This window comes from Takifugu rubripes, chromosome 13 (assembly GCF_901000725.2).
Source record: "Takifugu rubripes chromosome 13, fTakRub1.2, whole genome shotgun sequence".
Classification (NCBI taxonomy): Eukaryota; Metazoa; Chordata; class Actinopteri; order Tetraodontiformes; family Tetraodontidae; genus Takifugu; species Takifugu rubripes.
This window is the reverse complement of record NC_042297.1, coordinates 10,786,786-10,804,449: the sequence shown is the minus strand read 5'-3', so window position 1 is coordinate 10,804,449 and position 17,664 is coordinate 10,786,786.

Here is a 17,664-nt window from a genome sequence, read left to right as displayed (position 1 = left end):
AAGGTTTGTCCGGTAATAGTTATTTTATAAGTAAATAAAGAATAATCCACGTCCGTTTGCGGCATCGACGTCTATCCTCAGCCAAACATCCAGAACTTTCAGTTCTTTTTTCCTCCCTTTAAAGTGACCACAGAGATCAGTTTCTCGTGTCTGATTTTGTAATATAGCCCGAACCAATTAAGATGCTACTTTCTCCTCTGAAGGCATTTTGAAACACAAAGTAAAGGGTTTTCTGGACCTGAAAGATGGAGAGCAGGGCAGGATTGTAGAGGGGATGAAGCAGAAGATTCATTATAACGTCATTATAAGCTCAGGGCTCTGTGTTCAATCATGTCCATGTCATCATGGAAAGATAGAGAAGACCCATGCACACATCAGCTCAATCGTACATGCAGATAGGTGAAAAATTTCTCACACCAATAGAGACCATAAGGGGTCAGTGTCGGCTCACTACAGTCTGGAGAGGTCGCGTGTCTCCGAAAAGAGAGCTCAGTTAATAAAAAATTTAAAAAAAAGACACAAGCGTGAAAAAAATGCACAGAACAAAGATGATTAACTGATCTGATCTTCATCTGTTCTTCACAGTTTATTTGGTCAAATCTGATGTCTGATGGTGATTGGACAAGTCTTCAGTCAGAGCCTGACATGTCCATGCACACACTTTTGTCCATTTTTCATTTTGATTTATTTTGTAATTCTTCTTTTTTCTTTGCTTCTCCAGGTTGTTTCACCGGTGAGCTCAGAATGTCCTCACGACAACCTGAAATATGAAAGAGAATCAGAAGGTTTTGGAGCTTCTTTGACTTCTGCATGAGGCAACAGCCTGCAAGAGCTCAGGCTGAAGTGAGGAGGAGGAAGAGGAGGAGGTGGACGAGGAGGAGATGGAGGAGGAGGTCCCTCAGGTGTGAAGACGAAGGTTTGAATATAAAACACTGACGCTCAATCACCTCAATCACTTATTTTTACTGGCAACAAGACTGACTCATGTCTACCTGTGCTCTGTGTGTGTATGCTCTTATGGCAGCTATGTGTGTGTGTGTGTGTGTGTGTGTGTGTGTGTGTGTGTGTGTGTGTGCAAATGTGAGTGTGTTTTAAGCTACAACATAGTAAAGACAAACATACAAATTTTACTAGCTAGAGTATGTGTTGTGATGTTGACAGTGTGTGTGTGTGTGTTTGTGTGTGTGTGTGTGCGCACGCGCGCGTGTGTGATATCATATCTTTATGTCTGTTCACCATCAAACTCCTCCAACTATAAAATAATAAAATCCAGCCCAGGGGGTGGGGGCCTATGGGGGAGAGTGTGTGCGTGTGTGTGTGTCTGTGTGTGTGTGTGTGTGTGTGTGGGGAAGGGGGGTCCCTGTGGTGTAGAGAGCTGCCAGCTCTGTTCAGCGGGGGAGGAGGATGGAAGCAGAGGGGGTTGTGGGTAATTTGGAAAAGGAAAACAATATGAGTTGGTTATGAGAGAAGTTCTCAGCAGTAAAAAAAAAAAGTTAAGTTGAATCAAACAGCTTCATATTTGTGTTTGAATCTAAAACACTTTGACATCAAACATGGAAAAATTACAATCTTGGGGTTAAAGTTTGAGTAAATATAAGTAGCCAAGTTTAATCTGTGTTTAACCTCCCCACCACGCGCCGAGACCAGCATCTCTGCGCTGACCTCCGTTTGACATCTGAGGCCTTTTATGCGTAATCAGACGTGGAAGTATGTAAATCTGTGGATCACATCTTCATACATGACACATACATCTGCTGCTCCTGATCCGCTCACACATGAGCTGCTCAGCATGACGTCCAATCAGCTTACAGAAAGCAGCTAGCCTGGGGGTGACCTCTGATTCCAGCGTCAGGTCAGGTTTTCTTAGAAACTGACCATTTTCCTGCCGACTCCGGCAGTCACATGGCCGACCTGAACCACATGCCACATGGATTTCCCACCAGCTCCTGCAATTACCGGCTCGTTTCTCTCACTTTGGCTGCAGATTAAGATGGCGGAGCTGATTTTCACACATCAGAGCTGCTGCTCGCGGATTCATACGTGAGCAAATCCGATCAGGACCCACTCAAACACACAAAGATCATCACCAAGATGACCCCAAGACCCCCGACCCGGACAGAACTTTGACAATACACCAACTGATTGATTGATTGATTGATTAAAAGGTTCTGATACTTTATGTTCTTCAAATGGCAGCAAGTGTGTGTTCCTGTTCTTGCAATATACTCAGTTCCAAAATATGGAAAAGTGAAGACATTTTGTCTGGTTCTTAAAAATTAAGGACTGTTTGAGGGTTTAGACTTGGTTTCACGGTTGAGGTTAGAATTGGGTTTAGGTTAGAGTTATGGTTAAGATTTGGGGTTAGTTGTGAGGGTTTGGGTTAGAGTACGGGGCTGGGAAATGCATTATTTATCTAAAAGTCCTCACAAAGATAGAAGTACAAGGATCTGTGGCCATGTTTATGTGCTTCATAGCAATTACAACTAGAAAAAAATGTATTCAGAGCAAGCAGCACAACACATATTGTGACCTACACCTATAGTATTATGTGTGTGTGTGTGTGTGTGTGTGTGTGTGTGTGTGTGCGTGTGTGTGCGTGCGTGCGTGCGTGCGTGCGTGCGTGTGACAGACCGACAGACAGGTGTCACATAACCTGCTTGGTCGAGGTAACATCATCATCATGGCTCATAGCAGTACAGGCCACATTACAGTTGAAGACCCACTAAATTCCTGTTTTTGAAGAAGGAATATTCTAAAGAAAATTAACAGCTGAATGATCAGACACTTTTCTTATGATTATGTCAAACAAACAATAAAACAGATGATAGGTGTTAAATTTGTGGAGTGGTGCTGCTTTGATTTCTTGTAATATTTAATTTCACCAGTTCAAACCAGCAGAAACAGAGTGTTATTTCTAAAAAGAACTCATCACAGTTGAAATGAGAACGATGCAGACATGATTGATAAGCCGACGTTTTCTTTGTAGTCGGGGAACGGACGTCCTGTTGCAGCTCGTCTTGTGTCAGTGACTCCTTTGATCTGAACCTGTTCGATTCTCTTTTCCCTTCATTCAAGTGATCAATCAAAACTCTGAACCAAACAAAGAAGAGGTTGATATTGATCAAAAATAGCCCAAAGGTCAAAGGTTAGTGAGTTCGGCCATAAATATGTCAGATGTCACTCGCGATGAGTGTGTGTGTGAGGTCACTTCCTGTCATCAGACCCAAACTTTCCAGACGTACATTTCACTGAGGACAAAACGGATTCTGTGTTCCTTATGTTGTGTTGCTTTCTATTTTTAGATCAAATGTGCAATCAGATTTACATCTAACCTCTTCTGGAGGTTAAGCTGGACCTTCTTCTTTGTGACGTCAAACTTTATTTTAGCTTCTAGCTTTGTTTTAGCAGCTTTGGCTGCTGACTGGACACTTTTTAAGCTGCTTCTGTTCTGGAGGCTCAGAGTCGATTACGGCTGCACTTATGTAACTCAGATCAGCAGATCTTTGATAGCATAAATGAAAGATTGAAGGTTCTGGTTCTCTGAACCCGAGTGCTGATTGGTTGCTGGTTTGGTTTTCGATCGTAACCAAGCATTTGGTCATATTTTCACACCGAAAGCCTTAATGATCGATATTCACTCACTATTGCTATTGAACATTAATCAATTCACACATTTAGAAATATGTTTAACTTTTTTTCTTTTAAGGCCTCATTTTATCCATCCAGAACAAGAGCTTCTCAGGGTTTCTTCCCGAACCCCCCCCATCTGATTTAATCTGAGTAACTGGGAACACTGGAGTGCTCCTCTATGTTCTGTGGATTCATGTGATCAGATGATATTGTTGTGATTAGCCTGTTAGGTTTCCTGCAGTGGGAGGACGTGAACAACAACACAGATTTAATGGTTTCCATCTGTGAGCATCAGTGTTCTCAGCATCTGGCCAGATTACAGCCTGGAAAATGTCAACTGAACCCTCTGGACTACAAAATAAACTTCAGGACGTAGCAGGAACACGACAACAGCGTTACTGAACCCCGTGAAACGCCTCCTAAAAATATGCTGTCACCTTTATATCATCTTTAGCTACAGACCAGCAACTGTCAGCTCCGTCAGCTAACTCATCACCGTGGTAACGTGAGATAACATCTTCCTGTCTTTTCTTTATCTCTTGATGTTCAGAAAATTTCAGGTCTTCACATTTTTAGGTTTAGACATTTAATACTCCTCCTCCTCTCCTCTCCTCTCCTCTCCTCTCCTCTCCTCTCCTCTCCTCTCCTCTCCTCTCCTCTCTCCTCTCCTCTCTCTCCTCTCCTCCCCTCCCCTCCCCTCTTCCCTCCTCTCCTCTCCTCTCCTCTCCTCTCCTCTCCTCTCCTCTCCTCTCCTCTCCTCTCCTCTCCTCTCCTCTCCTCTCCTCTCCCCCCTTTCCTCTCTCCTCTCCTCCCCTCCCCTCCCCTCTTCCCTCCTCTCCTCCTCTCCTCTCCTCTCCTTTCCTCTCCTCTCCTCTCCTCTCCTCTCCTCTCCTCTCCTCTCCTCTCCTCTCCTCTCCTCTCCTCTCCTCTCCTCTCCCCTTCAGACTGCATTTCCCATGATGCACTGGCCAGTCATCTCTGTCTAACTGTCTCTGTCTAACTTTTCCTGGACCATACTGGTCCACTGCTCTGGCCTCCAGATCGGGCTCCAGACAAAGTGTGATGGGGTTCCTGGAAATGTGTCTTCAGTCCTGGTCAGACAGGACTGTCTGTCCCCCCCACCACCACCACCATGAAGACAGACCTCAGACAGGTGGATCCCACATTGTTTCTCATGTTGTAGCGTGTCAAAATTGCCACGTTAAACCCATAACGATGCATCATGAATGCGTTGGTCGCGCCCAACATCAGGCCCGCATAACCACATCACTGTGACATCACAGCTCCCACGCCGCACGCCGACACCGGTCCAGGCTTGCTTCCCGCAGCTCATTAGCTGTAACCTCGCCCTTAATTAAGCCTTCATCCATCACAAACCGTCTGAGCTGCGTGACAGCATAATTAGTGGTTTTTATTGCTTTAATCGTCCTGAAGAAGATGCATTTCTGTGACACTGTTAGAGCTGCAGACAAACCTCCAAGTTTATAGGACAGTGGTGAACCTCAGAAACACTGTTGGGGAAACACCAGAGCCATAAACACGCTCCAGAAAGAACCTCACAAACAGACCTCTGACGAGGAGAGTGGGGGAACCTTCACCTGCTTTGGTGGACCTCAGGTCTTTGGACAGAGGAGGTTTCAAAGGTTTGAACAGAGTTTGAACATGTTGAAACCAGAAGTCTGACTTCAGAAGTTTGTGCTGTGAAGGTCTCATTGAGCTCTCCTTTAGATCTGTGGACCCTCCAGAGAGGTTGTTCCTGTCACCAGCCCCACGTCGTGTCTCCTGGACTGACACCTGCGGCTGCTCTTCATGTTGAAACTGTGGTTTCTTCATGTTTTGAAAGCTGCTGGCAGTGAGGACACTTCTTCGTTGGTGCCCTGTGGTCAGATAGTTCTGCAAATCCCAGCCCCCATTTACGGTACAAGGCTGAACTCAATTGGCCAACAACACATCAAACAGGAAGTTGCGGCTTTTCAAAGCAGGTTCGTTAAATCACCATGGTGTTATTGTCGAGGTACAGCATCACCGAGCAGAACCGTTACCTAACCGGTCATCGGCATCCAGGCGGATAATTCATAAAACTACGGACAAACATCTTAACGTCCTTGGCGGCGCTGCCCAGCGCCCAGTGCCAGGTGCACGCTGAATGCCAGGCATGACCACTCCTGGACGGTGACGTGGAGGATTAAAGCTCCAAAGTCCAAACCCAACAAAGATCCGCTGCAGAGATTAATGTGTTTTATGTGAAACTGGGCAGAACTGGCAGGATTAATCTCTGCCCAGTCTGACCAGCTCTAGAGCTCCCACATACGACTCTCGGTATTTTCAGAACGCACGCATATGCTCGCTCTTCTTCTGGTTCATCGTTGATCAAGTTAACTGTGAGCCACACGTGCGTATTAACAGGCATGTTCTGATTGACACCTGAGCCTTAACTCCAACAGAAGGTATCAGGGCTTCGGGGAACCATTTACAGGCCCTTTTACGGGGCCTAACCGAGGTCTACTTGGCACTGATTCGGAGCAGGATTTGAAGGCACAATAGCCAAATCACCAAGTTTCTTCTTGGAGACGTCATCTCCTTTAGTTTGTAGCATCCACCACCACGTGCACGAACCCACAAACTGGGCGGTTGCATTCTTCGTTATGCTTTTTGCATTTGGAGGCTCGTCCGGGGTGAAAATGTCACTATTACACGGCAAATGAAAGGGCTGAAGTCGCCGAGGGGGTCACATGGGCCCACGTTGGAGACACAACCGCCCTGTCTGCCTGTCTGCCTGCCTGCCTGCCTGCCTGTCTGTCTGCCTGCCTGCCTGCCTGCCTGTCTGTCTGCCTGCCTGCCTGCCTGCCTGCCTGCCTGTCTGTCTGCCTGCCTGCCTGCCTGCCTGCCTGCCTGCCTGCCTGTCTGTCTGTCTGCCTGCCTGCCTGTCTGTCTGTCTGTCTGCATTTCCATGACAGTTAAAACCTCATTCAGGGTGTTACTGCGACTATAACCAGACTTTAAAAGCGCGTAAACATGTTAACTCAGCTGCAATCCAAGTGTTAAAGGTGGAGCTAACACACGCAGGTCATGTGACTGACAGCAGATCTAAACGTGCACATATACAGATCAGTCAGACTGGAACAGAACCAGATGTTCTCTGCATGTTCTTGGCCTTTGAGCCAAATCCAGTCCAACTGTCAGTAAAAAGGCAAAGATAGGAACTTGACACAGAAAAATAGGGTACTGCTAACCGACCCACTGGCTGGTGAGTAGGCTGACTAGTTGGTCTGGTCAGTGAAATCAAGTGAATCAGTGCACATCGCCCCCTATGGCAGTGGAGGCCACATGACCTCACAGCAGTTAAGCTCAACCTCAGGCACGTAAACGTAATGACGGTCTGATTGTTTGTTTATTTCTGGATGTGTTTCCTGTGATTTTAGGTTCTTTCAGCAACTCTGAAACATTCACAACGACCACAAGCAGCGTAAAATCCACCGTGGAAGAAGAAAAACGTCTCAAAACAGAACAGCGTTCAGTCACATGCTGGAGATGCTCCAGACGGATGGAGCCGGCCCCACCCGCTCATAAATCTGGGTCTGTGTTCACACATACACATTCTCTGAACTGTGCATGTGTGAAAGAAGCTCCTCTGGTCACGTATGATGTGCGCGAGGATATATCTGTGTTCACAGATGGGTGTTGACGACCGGAAGAGGCAACCTACAACCGTGGCATATGTTCACAGCAGCCACTGGGCAAAAGCTCAGTCATGATGTTGCGCTCTCCTCTGCCGGCGCCATGACGACGCGGGATTCAAAGGTTCTCAAGATTGACGTTGGCGTCGCTGCTCCCGAACTAGGTTAAATACCAGTTTAAATACCACAAACATGCGTGACACAATCACATGTTTAGAAACAAAGTTCCGTTTTTACTTTTCACCGCGTTGACTTTTATTGAGTCATGATATTTAAACTATTGTGTGACACATGTTTCCTTCAGGTCATTCCACCATGTCAATACATCCCATTTTTTTATTGATCAGTTGTCGATCAGGAGCTTTTAAGAGAGACGCCGTCATGTGGTCGCTGCCGCTGACAACAGGAAGTTAAATTTAGACTGTCAGAAGGTCAGTGGGTGACAGGAACCTGTGGTCAGATGACGAAGATGATGATGATGATGATAAAGTCAGACAAAACACATCAGGATGACACACACACATGCACGCACATTTTTTAAGTGTTGTGTTTGTTTCTCACAGCCGACTCGTAGATGTTATGAATGATTTGACTGATTTGTTTGATGATTTCCATTGTTTGAGACCTATTCTTTACTGAAGGATTTCAGATCCATCTGACAGGATGTGGCAAGTGTTCAGATGATGTTCTGGAATGTGTTCAACCTCCCAGCAGTGGACACAAAGCAGTAAATCCACACGCTGCCTTGCTCAGGGGCACCGGGGCATGTTTTACGGTGGTGCGTGGTGTTTGCGCCGCAGTCGATCGATGACAAGTGACAGATTCTCAGCATTTACAGCCTGATGCGGGAGAGATTTAAAGCCCTGACAGGACGTGACTGCAGGCCAACAGAGCGGTTTTCTCCTGCGAACGTTCTCCTCGTCTGTCTGCAGGCTCCACGCACATGATGACAGCAGCTGAAATCAGGAGCAGAAACTTTCCCAGGATTCTTTGCAGTCATCCATTTTATTTTAGAGAGGCTTCTGGGAAAATCAGCCTGAAAGGATTACGGGGAGAGCTAAAGTTCACGCTAGCGCCTGTGTTAATGTGGGACGTCGAAGCCAAGAACAGCTGGAGCGACGCCGGCACAAATTTCTGTTTGAGCTGAGAAGCTAACTATTAATGTCAGGAACCAAGTGATGGGACGCCTGAAGACCGAATCGCAGCTGCAACCTGCAACGGCAACCCAAATCCTGCAACAAGGCGTCGGTCTCGATCAGCCCGTATGCTTTTAAAAATAGACCATAATAATCACAACCAGCAGGCTTTTGCTCGGATTTGTGTCAATGTTCTGGGAGCTCGACACCTTCTCACCTCAGCTCAACGTTTTAGAACCCATCAATACTGAATACTGCAGGTCTAGCTGTATCCTGGAAGGAAACTGTCGGATGTCTCTCCCCAGTATTTAACATTTTACCCAGTAATTCGTGCATGAGTGTGTGTGTGTGTGTGTGTGTGTGTGTGTGTGTGTGTGTGTGTGTGTGTGTGTGTGTTGGACAACCATAAAGAGATTTTAAGGTGAATTCTTCAGTTTTCACCTGAAAATGAAGGACAGGAAGGAGGAGGAGGAGTAGAAGCACAGATCAGATATGAACATGCAAAGAACATGAGCATTTTGGGGGTTTGGCACCTGGATCAGGGGCATCTCAGCAGTGCTCTGGGTTAAGCCTAGTTTATGCTTCCCCGTCTGCATATCTTACGAGGGGGTTTGCATAGGGATTGTCTCATCTCCGGGCTCTCGGCGACCACCTGAGGCCAGCTTACACCTCCCAAACATTGGCTCGCCAAATGGCACCACTTCTGCTTGTCGCTTCTCCGACTTTTTAAAAGCAACACAGGTAAAAATGCTGCCACAGTAACAACCTGCACTTCATGTAGTGTGAATCTTTTTTTTCCCACCCTGCAGTTCCATCCACAGTGACCCTAAGTATGCCATCATTCACTGGACCTGATTAGGGGTCACAGTTAGTGCAGATGTAAATCTGAATGTAAATCTCTCTTCATCTGTTGCCACGGTAACAACCTTTCCAGGCAGTCTAAGCTGCTGGTGGAGGCAGACGGATGCCAGCACCGATAAAGAAAAGGCCTTTTGTGTTGGCGTCTAATCACAGCTTCTATAGATCTCAATGAGCTTACTGCCGATAAACCAGGCCACAAGCTAACAGCGGCTAACAGGTGAACACAGGCTAGCACACGCGCGCGCAAACACACACACACACACACACACACACACTGGTTCATTGAAGTCAAGCACCACCGTCTGAGATTATCCTCACTGTGTTTGAAGAGTGGTGAATTCTTTCAGTTTCATTGTTAGCTCTTACGCCAACATTTGCTGTCTCACTGTTATTGTTTGGTGGATGAATTGTGTTTTGTGGTTTTGGGTTTTTTTCCCTGTTTGATCTGTAACGTTTTTTTTATTGAATTTACTGGCATTGTCCCAGACTGACGTGATCTAATACTACTACCGAGCCAACACATTCGAGTTGCCCCCTTACACCCCTCCACATGTGTGTGTTAGCCATCGCTAACATTGATAACAAAAAAAAGTGTTTTTAAATGTCATTCGATACTTTATTTGTGCTTTATAGTGGAGGAGTTTGCCTGACTGCAGCTCCACCATCAGAACAAATGGATGATGAATTAATGAATGAATAAGTGGTTTTGTTCTTAGTCTGAATGTGGCCTGCAGCCTGTCATTAACAAACTTAAGTAATGTGACTGGCTTAACACACTCAGACAGTTTGGTTTGAACGCTGTGGTCTGTGAGCTGGTTTTAAGTTTCAGCTCAAAGTCCCGCAGAGTCCTGCAGGGATGCTGGCCCAGGTCCACATCAAGCCCATTTCCAGTGAAGCGCAGGGTGGACATGTTTCAGCCAATAAAACACTGTGAAGTGATGAGTGTGCTGGTTCCATCCCAGGTCAGTCAAAGAACACTGACAGCATGCGAGTATCAGGTTCCTTCTGAGTGAATCCAACATTTACATTTAATAACAAACAAGCAGAGAACAGGAACAGTTTCAGATGGTGAAGGTTTCACAACAACGTGCAAACCACAGATCCATGCCAGCACCACAGATCAAAGCAGAACACCAGAGATCCTTTAAAAGAACTGAAACAATACGCTAAATTTGTCATTAGCAAATATAACCTGTAGCTGACCATCGGTCAGTTATGCGTCACTCGTGCCAGTCATTGATCTTAGAAGCCAACTTCATCTTTTCCATCTGAACGACCGTCGCAGCTCCAGTTCACTCTCACAACCAGACGCTCCCCTCAAAGCAACACTAGATGGAGAAAGTGAGTCCAAACATCAGGCTGGGAGAAATAACGTTCCAATTATATCATGAGAAGACAGAATAGAGTTGTCCAAAAAGAGCAGGTCTGCCAGCAAAGTTACCCTTTACCATTTCATGATTAACTTCCTCTGCCACTTCCTGTCACAATGGCCTCCTCCCTGCAGTCATGAGGTGTGTGTGTGTGTGTGTGTGTGTGTGTGTGTGTGTGTGTGTGTGTGTGTACTTGTGTGTGTGTGTGTGTACGTGTGTATGTTTGTTTCTGTGGTGCCCAGTTCCAAAGTGGATTGAAGGGTGAATGGAGCGGCACCGTGAGTTAGGTGGTATTTTCCACCCTGGTTTTTGCCTGACAGGTTCGATGGTCCTGTTGTTCACTCAGATCCGATCTTCTCTGTCGTCTCATGGTGAGATCTTCAGCCTCCAGCTGCTTTGTGTGAACTAAAGCATGACGCTTTAGCAGGAATTCACAGTCAGTGAAGCGTGATGCAACCTGAGGTTTGTTGTTCCTCTGATCTTCATGTTCAGAGCTGTTCATGTCCTGTGAGTCACTTCATCAGAGGAATGTTTGTGATTGATGAGGGAACGGAGTTCTGCAGAACTGGTCCACCTCAACATCGCATGCATTTAAATGCCATTACTTTAAAAATATCAGGAGAAAAACTCCGCTAAAGGCCGTCTAAATGCATTCATCTGCCCTCTGACCCCTGAATCAGCAAGCCCGTTATAGTAGAGGGTGTGTACGTGTGTGTGTATGTGTGTGTGTGTGCGTGTGTGTGTGTTGGGGAGAGATGAGGCGCATTCTTCTTTTTTCTTTTCTGTCAGCTTTTTTCACTTCTCCTTTCTCCTGGTGAAGAGCAGCCATTCCATCGTGACACCTTACTCCCTTGCACACACACACACATACCCCCCCCCCCCCACACACACACACACACACATACCCCCCCCATACACACACACACAGATATGGCAGCAGTGTGTATTTTCTTGCATCTCTTTATTATTATTATTGATCAGTCATCATTTTATCTGTGTTCTCCGTGTGGTTGAAGGTCCTTCAGAAAGTTCTGCTGACAGAGTCCAGAGGACAAACAACCCTGTCTTGGAGCGTCCCTTTACAGGAAGTGAGTGCCTTTATTTTGATGTGTGACTGAAGTGTGACCGATGCTGTCTGACAGCAGTACGCCAGGAGTAAAGAGAAGCGGTTCCTGATTTACATCAGTCTGGAGTCTTCTTCTGCCTCCATGGGGGCATTGAGGACAGCCCAAGGAGATAGACCCAGATTTGTCCCTCCACAATGTCCTGGCTCTTCCCCTGGGCCTCCTCCAGGTAGTCATCCAGGAGGCTGATCTGGAATCGCTGGATGTGGACTTTGCCTTCTTAATCTGGGCCAGGATGTCAGACATCCCTCACCTGTGACAGTAGGGACGTAGATCAGCTGGTAAACGTTGCTTTTCAGCTCAGACTTTTTACCCCAATAGACCACGTCAGCGTCACTGCTGGCGTCACACCGATCCATCGCTCTATCTCTCGCTCCATCCTTCCTGTGAATACTTTCTCCAACTCTACAAATTGCACAGCTCACTCCACTGTTCCGCAGCAAGGATGAAAACCACAGTGCTCCTCCTAGATCTGAGCTTCAGCTCTCTGAAGGTCCTTCCTCTCCAGGACCCCTGAATAGACCTAACTAGAGACGTTGAGGAGTGGGACCACCATCCCGGTCTGCCAATCCAGGGGCACTCTCCCCAATGTCCACATAATGTCGCAGATTTGAGTCAACCAAGAAAACATTCAGAGCCTCAAAGACTTCAGGCCAGATCTTCTCCACCCCTGGTGTCCTGTCACTAAAGACCATTTTAACCATGTTGGCCCCATAGATTCAAACCTCTGGTTCCTGAGGCTCTGCTCCCTCAACAGAAGGCCTGTTGGTGTCGTTAGGGTAGACTTTTATAGTATGCCGTTCACTCGCTCGCAGCATCCTGAGTCACCCCAGGTTCACCTGAATGATGGTCCAGAACCTTGTGGAAGCTGTCTGAAGGTCGTCCTCTGTGGCATCCTGCCTGACCATCAGAGCCAACCCCCCACCAGGTGGTGAGCAGCTGACAGCTCTGCCAAAATTCTTTCCCAGGATTTCCAAGACATGCGACTGCAAGTCCAGTACCACAACAAGTCCACATATACAGTAGATGTTATAGATGACCGTGGTGTTCATGATGGACGATTTTTTAAGGTGATGAGAAATCACCACTCAGTTTCAGAGAGAGGGCGCCATTCACGCCAATCACGTCTATCCAGGTCTCACTTTCTTTGCCCAACTGTGTATTGAAGTCCCACAGCAGGAGCACTCTGTAGTGCCCCACACATGGGCGTGCGTGTGTGTGTGTGTGTGTGTTGCTAGGTTCAGCTTTATTTTTTATTCATCTATTTACTTTGATACTTGAACTGGTCCCATTGTGCTTTTAACCACATCCTGCATCATAATTTTATGTTTGGGCCCCATTTAATTCTAATAAGTTTCAGAGACTGTTTGTGTGCATGTGTGTGACTGTGTGTGTGTGTGTGTGTGGGTGTGTGTGGGTGTGTGTGTGTGTGTGTGTGTGTGTGTGTGTGTGTGTGTGTGTGTGTGTTAACTGTCCTGCCCTGATGTGGTTCATCATGTTCTGTCCTTCGTCATCTCTCTGTACCAGCTGCCTCTCCTTCTTCTCACTCACACTTCCTCCTCTTTTTCTTTCCAGTAAGTTTCCCCTTTCATACCCTCTGTTACAACACACACACACACACACACACACACACACACACACACACACACACACATACATGCACACATACATAATTGTCAGACCTGTCATGAGCGCTTTGAATGACATAATGTCATATAAATAATAAATCTAGAATGAAATCTATCAGGGCTGATGAGAGGGTGGTGATACTGCAGCCCGCCACCGGGGGGCGCCCACTTCTTCTTCCCCTCGTTCATGTAATTCCCGCTGTGACAACCTGGCTGGTTTACGTTGGCCCAGATTTGTTTTCTCACTTCAGACTGGCGCCATCACACGTCCTCCCCCTGGGAGTTCACCAGCGTGATGGTACACTGTCGTTACTGAAAATCTGAGGTTGCGCAACACTGAAGTGCACACAAGCAAAACTCCCTGGAAAGACCGTCTCCCGCCTACTCTACCCCCCCCCCCCCCCCCACCTCCCCCCAGACCAGCTCGCTCCATACCCGCCTGCCTCAGCTGCGGCTCCCTGGGCTCTTTTTCAATGAGGAGAAGACGCACTGATCTGTTTGAGTCTATACTTCCTATGTGCCAGGTGAAGACCAGAAGGACCTCAGAGGTCCCACTAGTTTTTTGTTGAGTTGGACATGAAAGTGAAGATTCTTCTAAATGTTGCCGGAGCAAAAGGAATCTGCTGAAAACTAAAACCCGGCAAATTTGGTTGGAAAATGAAATGAAGGGCCTTTGGCTGGAGTCTTTTGGGAGAACGTGAGTGTGGAAGTTCTCAGGACGTCTTGACCCCATCGGGGAAAGTGAAAACTAGGAAACGGAGCCGAGCAGATGAAACCATGTGTGATTTTTGGGTGAAGTGACTCTAAACGTGACGGATGACTCCAGCTGCTCTGACGTGATGTGAAAATTACATGTTGGTCCGACAGAAACAAACACGAACTCTCTGGTTTACAGTAACTGTCACCCATCGCTCTCCTCTTCCCACAGAGCCAAGAAGTGCCGCCAGCAGCGCCACAGCTCTCCAGGACCTCCAGGAATTTCCAGCACTTTCCAGGACACAGCGCAGTGAGGGATGTGGGGGGACAGATGGAGACAGCTGGGACAAACCTCCTCTCGGCTCCCATCGAGGAGCCGACGGCTCACTTCACCACAAATCACAAACTATTTTGACCGACTCCAAAACAAACCAAAAAATAACTTCCCCAAAGTCTAAGAGCTCGACAAACCTCCTCTTAACTGTCCGAAACAAAGGCCAGTGTTTACTGGACACCCAAACAGAGACAGACGCTGTCTCCACGTTAAACAAAGACTCAGAGACGGACCAGACCAGGAGACCGCCGCCGCCTGTAGACCATCTCCTTCAGTCTAACACACCGAGTCACATTACCACTGGAACCAGTCCATATTGGCTGTCTGTCCCAGTATAACTGGTCCATTTAGCCTTTCTGTCCTCAGTCCTTTCCCCCTGTCTCAGTATAAGCAGTCTTTTCACCATTTCTGCCCCAGTGAAACCAGTCCATGTTCCCATCCGTCCCTGTGTAACAAGTTCATTCACCCTGTCTGTCCCCGTATAATTAGTCCAGGTAACCTGTCCATCCCAGGACAACCAGTCCATTTATCCTGTCTGTCCCTGTATGACCAGTTTATTCAACCCGTTTGTCCCAGTATAACCAGTCAATTTGGCCACTCTGTCCCAGTATAACCAGTACATGTATCCTGCCCATCCCACTGCATGTGTGTGTGTGATCACTAAAAACAGGAAGTGTGACATGCCGGTTTTTAACCGGTTTCTACTTCCTGTGGCCGTCCTCGGGGGTCGCGGCTGTTACACCAGCATCATGTAGCCACAGCACTGATCTCAGATCTGATATGTGAGTCAACACGGTGGCCATCATCTGCCCCTGGCAGGATGTAACTCCGCCCTCCTGGGGTGAAACCGGTAGGGGGGGGGCTTATTTTGTGACTGCATTCAGACAGCAGGGTTCTAGTGTTCTAAGATTCTGGTTCCTTAAGACAGAGCCACAGGCCTCCACTTAGCTTTGCTAGCTAACGTGTTGGCTCCACTCAGGGATCCACATCTGGGAGCTTCAGTTTCAGTTGGCAGTTGAATTACGGGGACGGTTGAAACAGTTGTTCTCGTAATTTTGAAAAAAAAAAAACAGTCCAGAAAAAAAAACTGCATTTCCCAGGAAGACACCTTGGGCAGGGCCGGGAGCCGTCAGCAGGCGCAAAAAGAGAGCGACCAACGAGCATTAGCTGAGTTTGCATGATGACTGTACATGCTGACTAAACTATCTCACAGAGGAAGGTTTTCAGCTTCAGCTTTAAGTCAAGCAGGGGTCAGGGGACAGGTTGCTGGTTCTAAAGCAGGAGGGCCTGATAGATGAAGGCTGGGCTGCCCATTAAAGATTTTAGGAACCACCATTGAACCAGCACTCTGAGGCTGGAGTGGTCTACTGGGCTGTTCTGGTGCTGACAGCTTCACTAGATATGATGGAATTCAACCTCTGGGGACCTTGTAGGCCAGGAGAAGGATTTTAAAGTCTGTTGTGGATTTGAGGGGCAGCCAATGAAGAGAGGCCAGCACAGGAGTCATGTGACCAGCTGGGGGCTTCTCACTGAACAGGCAGCACAACAGCCAAACTGAAAATCTACAAGACCAGCTCAGAAAGCCTGCGCATGGTGCAACACCACTACTCCCACACTGACCGAGGTCAAACAGGAAGTACAGCAAACAGGCGCCGCTTCAGACTGTGAAAGGTGCAGAAGGAGCTCCTGAAGGAGCTCTGGATATATGAGGCCACAGGCATCAAGAGCCCTCACCTGATGATGGGACCCAGTGGAACGCTACAGTTGCATTCTTACTGGTTTGAGTTCCTGGACAAACATCCTCAGGTTCTGCAGAACGTCTGTGTCAGTCTGCAGCCTCTTCACCCACAAAAACCATTTCTCTTTTCATGGACAACATCAACCGCGTCAGCTACCTGTGCAATATGCCAACAAGCTGGCAGCTAATACACGCGTTATTATGCACGAGGTCACGCTAACGTCCAGCTGCCATCTTTAGCTATGTTTTAAAGATTACCCATACATTCTGATGAGCTGGATTGGTGTTTGCTGCTGTGTCACATGCTTAGATGATTGTTATTCTGTGTTGTTTCTGCTTTTTGAGCCATGTTGGCGTTGGCAGGCTGCCATCAGTGTCGGCACCTTTAGCTTCCGTACGACAGAGGCTAAGTTGCAACCAATGGCTCCGCCTACCCCGCCGCTACGCCCTCCTCGTGATTCATCACAACACACACCTTGCACACACAGATAACACCCGCCGTGACTCGTCAGTCCACGGGGACGAGCGGAGGCTTTGGTGGCGGCAGCGGCGTGTTGTCTATCCAACTGCAGACGCTAAACTGCCTCCAGATGCGGCTTCGTGAACGTGAATCTGAGGCTCAGACGAGGCTTTTGTGGTGATGTGAAGCAACGACTGGTTTGTTTAAGCTCTTCCTGACATTTCCAGTGGAACCAGCTGGAGGTTCTGTGGAGAACAGAGAACAATGAAGCTGCTGCTGCAGAGCTCCTGGTCGGGTTCTGGCCCCGCGCACTCCTTCATTTTGGTTTTATAAAATAAAAATAGGAAACACACACGCGGAGTCCGCGTGGAGCCAGCAGGCTGCCGCAGAACAGAAAATAGCTGCGTGAGTTTAATGTGTGTGTAATCTTCATATGTTTGCTTCCTTTGTTCAGATAATCACAGATTTGACATTAGTTTATAGCGTTCAGCACTTTCCCGACGTTCCTCGCTAGCTAGCGCCGCGCAAGGGGAAACAGTTCCAGGTGGTCGTGCTTTGAAAATGATCAGTTGCAGGAACGTGAGGATCGACATCTGTGCCAGTACTTCACGCTCACACGGACCGGCTTCCTTCAGCTGTCATTCACCTTCTTCACCATGTCGCTCTTCTGTTACCATGGTGACAGAGGGCCCTTCCAGTTCCACTTGATTGGTGCTGTAAATCCAGCCTCACTCTTAACAATGACAAAAATAATTTAAGGCCCATCAGAAAGTAAACACACGAGTGTGTATCAGGGTGAGGGTGTACCTGTATGTGTTTGTCTGAATATCCGCATGTGTATCTGATGTGTGTCTGAGTGTCCGCGTGTGCGTGTGTGTTGCTCAGTACGCGCGCGCGTGCATGTGTGTGTGTGTGTGTGTGTGTGCCTTATGTAAGACAGATAACAGTTGTGTGTAACCTGCATGTCTTCAGTTACAGAGCGGCTCTTCCTCCTGGCCTTGTCTCGGGTG